Genomic DNA, 12,352 nt, shown 5'->3' on the forward strand with positions numbered 1-12,352 from the left:
GAACAGACACAAGCTTGTACACGACCGCTCAGTGCAGTCTCTTATAAAACGCTAAAAGTGGCAGATTTATTCCCCAAATATTTTTGGAAATATGCTCGTCATATAACAGCTGTTAACGAAGTCAACACAAAACAGACGTTGACATCTATCTCTACCAGGAAAAATAATCTATCATTAAATTTACTGTGAGTGGGGAAGTAATTATTCTGAATGAACTGTGAATTCTTTCAGCAAGTCCCCATAATCCGAACGTGCATTGAGAGCTGTGATGGTGTGAGATAAAGCTGAAGTATCATAAAACTTAAGGCCATTCATAGGCCCCTGAGGCACTTTTAAAAGGGAACTGAACGGCTAAATGAACTGAGACGCAGGTTTCTGGACCTATTAGGCCAGAGATTGAAGGGGTTTAGTTGAGATCATCTCCATACTTGTGCAGACAGACATTCCAACTCAAACATCTTCAGGATGAGGCACTGGAGTTCATGTATGTGCTGTTGCTATGATTTTGGTTACAGTTGTAAATGGTGCCGGTTCTAAGTTTTTGATATAAGAAAGGGCTCATCTGAATTTGCGTACTTATGCACTGTGGTACACCCTGAAATAATGCAATAAAAGAAGATGGATGATGCTTTGGCGGGTCTTGGCATGCTAAGCAGCTTCTGATACTGATGACTCCCGTATTATGTGTGGTCTGTATGCAAAGACCACAGAATGGAAGTTTATAAAATGGCCCGGTTCATGGATTTAATGATGGTAATGTTTTTTCAAGAGCATAATCACAATTTGGTCATTTTTAATAAAATCGGTATGCTAATTGTATTGATTATTTTCATTTTGCATTTACATTTATTCATTATTTATTCATTAAACAGTACCATTAGTTTACAAGGCCATGCTACCAGGAGGATTAAAGATGGAGTAAGCAAGGGAGAGAATAAACAACATGATAGATTTTTTTATTAGACAAAACAAAGACAGTTTTTTGTCTATTAAAAAAAATCATGTTGTTCATTCTCTCCTTTGCTTAAACATGTCTAAAGTACGAAGCAATCAAAATACCCTTGCACAAAAAGTTTATTCAACACTTCTAAACCAAAAAGTATACTTTAAGTCAACTTTTTTGTGCAATTTTCAAAAATGTACTTTAAATATACACTTAAGTATAGTAATATAAAAGTCTTATCTTTTGCCTTACAATCTTGTGATAGTAAGTATACATATATTTCAAGTATAAAACTAAATACCTTAATAGGAGCACAGTAGTATCAGGTAAAAATAGTATAAAAATATTAAACTGCAAATGTCAGTTAATTTAAAGAAACCTTACAAGTACACTTTTGCAATATGAAAACTACTACGGGTACACAACTAAAAGGTGGGACAATTTAGTCAAGCTGTACAGAAATATTTCACATAAAAGTACAGTACAGATACACTGATATAAGTATACTAAACACACAATTCAATTTTTTTAAACTTTACTTAGAAATCCATCGAGTTCATTTTAATAAGTTTATTTTGTATGGTTTCTTTTTAAGTGAATTCACAGCATGTGTTTGATTCACCAGTGGTCGTACCACTAGAGGACAGACGCCTCTATCACAGTGATCTGGCCAGACATTTGTATTATGATCTGTAAACTGGCTAACACAGATCATGTAAGAGCCAGGGCACACCATGCTCCTGTTAGATGAAGAAATCATTGTTTTATCACAAGGTCATTGTGCCAAAAGCAGTTCACATGGAACGCCATGGTAGAATACCGTCAGTGTTGCGTACTACTAATCCATCAAAACCTGAAGTATGTGCACTGACACAAATGATAACTTGTTAAGGTCAGGGTTTAAGTCCTGTATAATGATTTTGTAATGCAGTAGATTCTTTATTTTTAGACTACATCCGAATTCTTTGGTTAACTTCATTAAGTGTTGGAAATGCCAATTTTTTTACCTTCAGTAGTGCAGGTGTTGATCTGATGAAGAAAGCGACTGTCATATAATATTTTGTATTTAACACTTGGAAAAAAATTGAACGTTAGTTTTACATAAAAACGAAATAAGATTATTTAAGATTCTGCATCTGCATTTTACAAAATGTGTGAAGTTGCTCATGTTACATTGCACAATGTAAATGGTCTGATTAAGTGATATGCAGTAAAACAAAAAAATTACAATTAAAATTATAAAATGATATGGTAAAAAAATAAAAAAAATATATAGTACTATTCCCATTCCTAAATAAAATTTGGAAAATGTGTAAACGAAATGTTTACAGAATTTTAGAGTGACAGGTAAACTTATCAGTTGGCTCATTCATATGAGGTCTCTTGTGGCAACAGTCTTTTCAAAAGGCGCTGAAATGTCCAAAATCTTAACTGACACAACTGAAAAATAAAAAACGTAGATTCAACAAGTCAATAGAAAATTTGACTTCCCACCAACTTTTGTTTAAGAGTTTTAAGAAGAGACAGTAAAAACTTCTTGCTGCCTTAAAAATCCAATCATACTGAAAATAATATTTTATATTACTTAAACCCATCAAAAGGCTCCTGTCATCATTTTCTCACATTCGAGTTGTTCCAAATCTGTATACATTTCTTTGTTCTGATGAACAGAGAGAAAGATATGTGGAAGAATGCTTATAACCAGACAGATTCCCCTCCCATGACTCCCGAGTAGGAAAAAATACAATAGAGTCAAAAGTGCCCCTGAACGGTTAGCTGTCATGTACTTCAAAATGTTCTCATTTGTGTTCAACAGGAAAAAAATTATAAAGTAATTTTCGTACTATGGGAGTCAATGGGGGGCAAAATCTGTCTGGTTATAAGCATACTTCCAAATATCTTCACAACAAAGACATTTATACAGATCTGGAACAACTCGAAGGTGAGTAAATGATTAAATGGGATGAAAGTATCCCATTAAGTTGTAGCAACTTGCACTCAGTCAAAATTTAAACGCAACAATATGAAATGACTTGTAAAGCCAATCCGATTGTACTTTAATTGAAGGCAGAAAAAACAAAACACACAGTGTTAGTGTCACTATCAATATGGTTGTCAACATGAACATCATTAACTTCCTGTCATCATATGGCAGGACAGATGGACATGCCCTCCAGGCAGAACTTGCGGTCAGTGCTTATCCTGTGACAACAACGTTTCCATCATCCTGCTCAGAACACTGTGGGCATTAGCACTCTTGCACGCGTGATACTTCCTGTTGGACAAATCAGCGTGTCAGAGCCACAGTTGTGACCATCTTATACATTTATGCCAATGGTGGCACAAGGACAACATGACAGATAGTAGGAATCGACTAAATATAGGTCATATCACCTGATAGGCCTTCTGTGTCATGCTGGAGGTCGACCTGTGAGAACTGCGCCCTCTAGTGGACAAAAATGCATTGAAGCCATTCCTTTACATTCTGTTTTAAACTTTTGTTTGCTCAATATCTACACAAAGAATTTAGCTATTTATAAAAGCAGAGAGTTACTTAATGTTAGAAAGCCATAAGGTTTATTATATGACAGCTGCTTACTTGTGAGGTTATTCAATAACTGTTTTGTATAATATCTCTATCCGAAACTCATCTCCATAAGAAAAACATATCTAACAAACAGCATTATTTTGACTTCCTATAATGACAGTCAATAAAGCTCCAGTTTCACTGAAAGGAAATACCATAATAAAGTTACATTTTAAACAATTAACCAGAAACCTAAGACAAAACCTGGAGTCGATGCGGTTAAAGAGGTTTTGCCACGGCAAACGGTTGACTGCAGAATATGTTTATTAAAATTGTATCACACTGTAAATCTCCAGAGAGGCTAGACTATGAATAGCGGTCTTCATTCATGCATGCAATATGGAGGTTGCAACCCCTGCATTCACCTCTGGATCAGGTCCAAACTGCCCAAGTAGAGCCGCTTACCCTGGGGCGACTAACAGACAGGCCCTTATTAATCTTATTCAGCCTGGGCGGGTTCACCAAAGAAAAAAACACTCATTATTCAAGTACAGTATATAAGTGTTACACTAATATTCCCACACCAGGGGACTGGAATCACAGCAACATGCTGTAATGAAAACCAGAGGCGCTGCATCCACAGCTGGAACGGACCACATTTACAAACTTTCAGAACAGACACAAATAAAACTAAGTGCTTCACAGATTTAAATTGTCTTAACTTGCACAATACACATTTAAACAAATCTATTGTGTGCCGAAAAATTAATAAGCAATCTATCATCGAAAAGGGGCTCACAAGAAGTTGGCAAAAAAGTATATTCATTCATTTTCTGAAACCATTCCCTTTTTAAAAAGTTTTAGGATTAACAAACTAAAGAGAATTGAAAACGCATTTAGAATACCGTAGTAGAGACGTTGTTCTACATGAAACAGAAATGACACATTTGACCCCAACCCAGATGAGACAATCGAGGGTTGAAATCTTCCTTAATGAAGTACCAAGAGAACTTTGTTCTTTGCTCTCTCAAAGGTTCCGATGTCATATCCATTCCTTACAAAAGGTGCGAGTCACGGTTCATTAACCCAGAGCTGGACCTTCCATCATGGATTCTAAACATGCAATCCTTGGGAGAATTACAGGACGCCAAATCTCCTCCCTGTTCTCGGAAGCACCAGTTTTTTTTTCACCTAATCAGACCCGAAACCGTTTTGCACACTCCTCTTTAGGTTGTTCTGAGCCTCCTTTCGTCTCCGGTCCACCATAATGCCTTTAAAAACTGCAAAGTGCTCCAACGCTGTATGAATGATGGGAGAGGAAGGAATGGGGCAGGAATGGCCAATATAATAATAACTCCCCCCTGCTCTGGATTAACTTGTCAGACATTCTCTTTCCTTCTGCCTCGCTCCATCTTATAAAAGATCTGCCAACCTCTTGACGCTTTGAAGTCATGTCTGTTTTCCAAACTGTCGGAGCACATCCCACCCTGCTTTGGCTCTTGTCAGCACACAGCGGGCCAAAATCTGTGGGGCCTCATTATGGTGAAACGGTCGATAATCACAGCAGTGTGAGTGCGGGGAAATAAACCCAGGAAACGGATCGTGATCCCGCTCCGTGGGCTGACATGACTGCGTCCAATGTTCCTGGCCAGCCAGAGACTCCCAGAATGAAAGACCAAGGTATGTTGTCATCCCAAACATATTTTCGAAGAAAATATCACCATCTTTCCATCTGGAATCCACAGAGTAATCAGTACGGAAATGAAAACCTCACTCAGGAGCGCCATCATTCACTGATGTCAACCGCCGCTCGCCGTATTGTAATACGAGGGGACCATCCGACGGTTGGCCAACTTTTATATCTGTTAAACATCTGCTCCAGCACAGCAAATTAACTTTCGAAGAATGAAGAATGAGTATTGTTTTTCGTTTTGGTCGGAGTAAAATAAAAGATGAAAATGTGTTATCGGGTTGTTTTGTTTTCGAATGTCCCTGCCAAGATTACAGCTGTGTGACTACCTGAGCATCTCTACAAAGGTTTCTGAAGTGGGATTTTGTGATTTACAGGAGCCAGGTACACTAGATTGTCACTCGCAAGAGTCACTTAAAGTACAAGAATAAAAAAAAAACACTGGAGCACTGAAACACAGAATCACCAGAGACATCGAGACTATAAACACTGGATCACTTCAAGACAAAACGATATAAACATCAAAAAACCTTGAACACTGGATCTATCGAAAACTCTATCTGTGTCTAGACAAATTTAATAAAAAATCTGATACGCACCATCAAGTTGTTTCATACCTGTATACATTTCTTTGTCCCCCCCCCAAAAAAAACTAACAAAAAACATCTTTTTTTATTAAAATCTGTTTATTATCCCAAATAGTTTCAATTAATGGAAAAGAAGTTTTAGATAAAAATAAAAAAACATTCAACATTGATTTTCCTCATACATTTGGAATGCATATCCCCATAAAAAGTAAAATACACAATGCCATGGAAACAAAACTCCCCATAATTATTGAATGACCACTGTAACGTTTTACACAATTTTTATCATGTTTGACAGCTTTTGCATTTTATATTTAAATCCCTAAATTTGAAACAACAATTAAATGGAATTTTAAATAAATTACTGATGAAGACCCGAAGTCTCAGTGGAGCTGGAACACATACATTTTCTTGTGTTAATGTCTGGATGGAGATATTGCATACTTCTAGTCTTTCTTAATCTGAAATCTTATATAACTATAAGGGCGTTTCGAGAAAGAGACTGACAGAATGCAGCACCATCAGATTTAATAAAGTTTCCCACTTTGAAAAGAATGAAATACTTATTTTATATTCCAGCAATATACTGGAAAGTCTTAAAAGTGTGCTACACCCTTTGTTGCATGTATGAGATGTAATTGCTTTTGGACATCTTGCATTTAAACAAGAGCACAGGGATTATTGGTTTCAGAAATTTCTTTAGATCATGGTACCGGCGTCCAGACGGAGAGAGTTTTGAGCCAGTTGACAGAACTAAAACTTGCCACTGATATATGGACTTGTAGTCTGGTAATGTATTGAATATGTTGATAAAATTTGCCTAATAGAAATGCCAGAATATTGCAAACAATGATGGAGGCATCAAGACCCGTGAAACACATATTGGAAATTACAGATATAACCATTTAGTTTTTTTTTTGGATCAGTAAAAGTAGGCATAGTGTCAGGGTAAGTGCACTTTTAAATGACTGGCGGGGCAGAAAAGGTCCTTTAAAGCCCAGAAAAAGTATTTTTGGATGGTTTAGCAAAACATCAAAGATCTTCCTGGTCCAGTCTGGGCATTTTGGTCTTGGCATGGTTTAAGAAAGTACATTTCGTATAATTTAATATCTGCACCATATTCTCAGTTCCCTCTTTTAAAAGATAATATTTTGCAGCATGGAAGAGTCAATTGAAAGGTACACATAGCACTTGTGTCTGAACGACCTCACTGTGTTAGCTACTGTTGACCTGCACACTTGTCAAGAAGTGGCCCCATCACTGACGTATGTGAGCATCACCTGAAGCGCTTTCCTTTTTCAAACTCCTCATCTATGTAAAGATCAATTTAAAGGAGTCATATGGCTAAAAGAATATTATCGTTTGTTTTAGATGTAGTGCAATGTGTATACATGATTTAAGGTTCAAAAAATTGTTTTTTAGTTGACAAGCTTTGTTCACAAAATAAATTCTACTGGAAAATATGGAAATGTGTTATTTAATATATTGCATTATATTAAAACAAAGTTGAGTATATGAAAAATGACAATTCCTATTGTATCATTTCATGAGTTCATCCTGCTGGACTGAGGCAAGTGAGAGGGGCCGGGGTGGAGGAGGGATGTTTATCTGGCTAGAAGCATCAGGTAAGAGTGTTTGTCTATTTATAATGGAGCTTGCTTGAGCTGATAGGTTAGATGCTGTGATTGCTAGTGATGTACCAGCCGAGATGGTTGTGCTGAGATTGCGTGCTCGGCTGATAGGTATTTGCCGGTGATGGAACGTAATTTATATGCTTGGGTTCCTCCCGAACTTTGTTAATAAAACATCATTTAATAAATTGTAATAAAGTAATGCGTTCAATATATTGTCAAATATATATATAAAAGGATTAAAAAAACTGACAGTTAGAATACAAATAAAAAATTGAGAAACCATATTCTAAATTGTCTTTTCAAAAGCATTTCTTGATGTATGTGGCCATTCCAGTCCAGTGTTTCTCGAATTTCAACAAAATCATCCAACAGCAATGTGAAAGACTGACAGCATGACAATTAAGACAAAACTGTGACAATCTTTTTTTTTAAACTTCTCCTACATACATATAGAAATATTCCTGCTGTATTACTTAAAAGTGAATATGAACTTGTTTTCTCTAAAGGATTCGAGTTATGAAAAAATGCAGAACATTCTTTCTGTTATTTTGACCTGTTTCTCCAGTTTTCATTTTCTGCAAATAATTGCAAACGGAAACATACTTATTTAATAAAAAGAAATTATTGAAATTTGGGATATTGTTAGTAGTTCACAGAATGAAACAAAAATGATCCTTTTACCTATAACACATCCTAAAAAATATACTACATTTTAAATCAGACAATGGTTTCTGAAATGATAATATGGTACAGGAAAATATATTTTTAAGCAGACAAAAACCTTCAATGCAGATGTTGTTGAAGGTTGTCAACTAGAATATTGGCGGAAATCTTTATCGGGGGATATTTTGTGTCCTTCATAACAGTAGGAACTCAATTTAAGAAGGACATTTTATGGACTATGTGGCCATTCCCACAGGTCAGTGTGAGATCTCTGATAAGATAAATTTACTCCACAAACACAAAGTGGTAGATGATTACAATGTTCAGCTCTCATGGGTGACACGTGTTTTGGTACTTGAACTGACACACTAATGCTTTCATAAAGATGGTGGTGAAGTTCTAAATTAGGACTCTGTATCACTCACGGTCCTGCTGAGATACAAAACACTAACAGACGCTCAATGGGAGATTACATTACAGATCCTAGAACTACTTCACTCTGATGGGAACATTTTTGAAATATCATCAGATTAAGACCATCAGACTGTATGGGACAGCCGAGGTATTTTCATAACACGACTCTGTGGCCTCAGTGGATCTTCTAAATTCAATCTTCTAAATCATTGTTTTTCAAACATTTTACAAAGGCATAACCCTCCAAACAAACATCATTCCATATACTCCTCCTGCCTAGATACTAAAAAATGTATACAATATATACTACATTAATATTGATATAAAACCACGCAACACTTAACATATAAAGCAGATTATTTTACAGATGAATATCATTTTAAATAAAATACTCAACTATAAACGTTGTGGGTGAAGTTACTTTTGTAACTTAACAATGTTTGCTTGTATTGGACAGAGCTTCAGCCTTAAATCATTTTCTACACACACTCCATGTCTGTATTAATTCCTTATGCTAGTGCTTGGACTTCACTTTCAATGCAGCATTGATTGTTTCAAGAAATCTGAAAAAAAAATGTATCTTTTCTTAAGCACTTCAGCTCTTACAACAAACATTTTCAGCGACCACAGACTGTCATGAACCAGAAGAGAAAAAAATCCTTGTGTCCTTCATGACAGCAGGGTTTAAAGTTAAGAAGTAGATTTTATGCATTATGTGTCCATTCCCACAGGTCAACGTGAGATCTTTGATAAGATAAATATTCTCTGCAAACAATGTTGGGCTCGGTTTCAGATCTCCTGGGAATATGTGTTTGGGTTTTATAGCAGTTCTTGAGAGACATACTAATGTTTTTATGATGGTGGAGCTATAAATTAATTCATGATCCTGCTGAGTTAGCAGTCACTAACCGAGGCATAGATAAAACCGTATGGGATAAATGTGATACTGTGTGTGGCCTCAGTGCATAACTAGGTTAGGTGCAACGTCATAATCTGATCAATATTCAATGATTATTTAATTTTTGGAATTATAAAAAGTAAACACGTTCTTTGTTTTGGAAACCTGGATTTAAAACAACAGTTAACGGTGACCAAGAAAATAACCATAAAACTTTAAGATTAAGATTTTTAGATGTACAGTATATGACAAGACCTGTATAACAATTTTACTCTTGTGCTCCACCAAAAAAAAACACAAGTTTGAAACAAGCAAATGATGACGATCACTCAAAAACAAACCATTCCTTTAAGCAGTTTATAAATTACTTTCAGATATTTGAGAGCCCAAACTGAAAGGTATACTTGCGTATCCAATACCAATTTTTTTCTGTTTTACCGTCGAGTTGTTCCAATTATTCTGACAGAGATATTTGGAAGAATGCTTATGACTTAACAGATCTTGCCCACCATGGAAAAATTACTTTACACTTGTTTTTGTTCTGTTGAACAGAAAATAAGATATTTTGAAGAATGTAGGAATGTAGGACAACAAACAGTTTTGGGGCGCTTTTGACTACCATTGTATTTTTTCCTATTATGGGAGTCAATTGGGGGGCAAAATCAGTCTGGTTCTAAGCATTCTTTCAAATATCTTTCTCTGTGTTCAGCAGAACAAAGAAATTTATACAGATTTGAATCAACTCGAAGGTGAGAAAATTATGACTGAATTATCCATTCAATTGACAAAAATTCATTGCCCAAATATTTTTAACAAAATTTTGATTTTGAAAATTAGCATTTTGCTTTCAATGTTGCTCAAAGTGTAGCCGCTGGTGCTTTTGGAAAGTGCTGCTTTTTGCAACAGAAAGAATCAAAACGACCACACAACCTGAAGACAAAATATCTTGATGCTGGACCACATGGCCTGCTCAGAATAGCAAAGGGGAAAAATTAAATATCTCTTAATAAAATCCTGTCTCTTCTGAGTGTTATCTGTCAGACTGTACAGTACCTCAGAACAATCTGGTTTGGTTCCAGTATCCTGCTGATGGGAAAGACAAAAACTACAGAACTGCATCATGTTTAGAGCAGTGAGGACACACGGGTTACACGGCAGCTGTGATTGATCAAACGCATCTGAAAGCATGGGTAATGAAATGTCAGAGATCCTGGATTGATGTTTAAAAGGGCTGATCTTGTTGCACACCGCTGGATTATTTCAAACTGGTGTTTGTTAGTGTTCTTTGGAAATGATTGATTCAATAGAAGTTTATGACTTCATATGCAGTATCCTGTTCTTGAGTTTGACGGAACTGAATCTGAGCTAGTGCACAAGTTCTGTCCAACACATGAACCTTTTTTGATTTGATGACATAAGAAGCAGATGTGCTATGATGTTTTCGTGAAAGTCTTGCCGTATTTGTCCTATTTTCTGTCACCCTGTTGACCCCCTCTTGTGGCAAAGGTTAACATGCGGTGTAGGGTTGGTTAACCTGAAACTTTTTTGTGGGCATTATGCATTAGTTTTTCTGGAAAAAAGGTCATGGGAATGAGATGAAATTACGTTTTTAGTAACTTCTCGACTAAAAAGTGTGTCTTGTGCGGAGGTGTATAATGCTTGCGATTTTCTTACCAAGGTTTTCCAGCTTCTCACTCCATGGTTGTGTCCTTGATTCACCTGGTGGTTACAAGAACAGGAAAAACGAAGCAAAAAGAAGAAAGTGGGAAAGGAATAAAATGACATAAGTAGTAAAAGGCTTAGTCTCACTGTTGAAGGAAAATAGATGAGCTCTGACAGAGTGCTAAGTGTCTGTAATTTTTCAGCAAACAGAGAGGTCTAAAATTTGCGTTTGAACTCGTAAAAGAATATGACAGCTATGTATGGAGATGGGATTTATTTCTTCAAAGAGATGTTCAATCTCCTTCGAACACGTAGACATGAATTATGTAGGCAATATTTTAAAATACGAACCATTCAAAATGGCACAAAGAGAAAGAAATGACTGTTTTCCACTGATAATTTCAGCAATATCAGCAGACTGCAGGGGAATGGAGCAGAGTGCCAGTTACAGGATGGTTGGGGGTCTGACACCCCCTTAATTCATCCAAGAATGTAAATGTACCCATGGCATCATTAAATCACATACATGCTCATGATCTTCTGTTTTGATTGGAGTTAAAGGACATTTTGTGAAGAATTCCAATAATAAGTAATTTTAAGATTTTTATATTTTAATATTTAAGCACTGAAAATGTTTCCCTGCACCAATTTTACATAGAATTGAAGTTAAACCCTCCCTAATAATAATAATAATAATAATAAAAAAACTAAACAAAAGGTTTAGGGGGCAGTAAAAAACACACCGTTACACATAATATTGCAACAGTTTTCCTACAGTTGTTGTATTATTGTATTATATATTATTAAAATCTATACCACATGTGTTGTCCAAATATTTAAGCCCAGTAGTAAAAATACTAAAATTAATTTTTTTAAATGTCCATTTTTTCTCCAATTTGGTCTTTTTTATACACATCACAAAAACATTTTTGTTAATTTTTGCTCTTTTCGGTGTCTTAACCGTAATGACGTTTGCCTAACTGGGCACCATTATGTTTGCACCGGATAACCTCCAAATATTCTACCAGGGAAAAAAATCCTTCATGCATCTCCCTCGAATGTCACTATATAATTTACACACGTGAGGAGAGAAGGAGGTGTGAGAGTGGTCAGTGCGGATATAGGGCATATGGGTTACAGAAAGAGTAAATAATTCACATGGTTTGCACCCTTGTGTGCTGGCACACTCTTAGGGAAACTATGAGTCACATGAGAAGAATCTTGAGGCACTTTATGAAGACGAGCCGTCAGGTTCCTTTACACCTGGTGTAGTGGTTTCTTTACACACTGAGCAAGTGCAAACACAGCAGAAGCTGGTGATCACAATAACCTCA

This window comes from Triplophysa dalaica, chromosome 11, assembly GCF_015846415.1.
Source record: "Triplophysa dalaica isolate WHDGS20190420 chromosome 11, ASM1584641v1, whole genome shotgun sequence".
Taxonomy (NCBI): domain Eukaryota; kingdom Metazoa; phylum Chordata; class Actinopteri; order Cypriniformes; family Nemacheilidae; genus Triplophysa; species Triplophysa dalaica.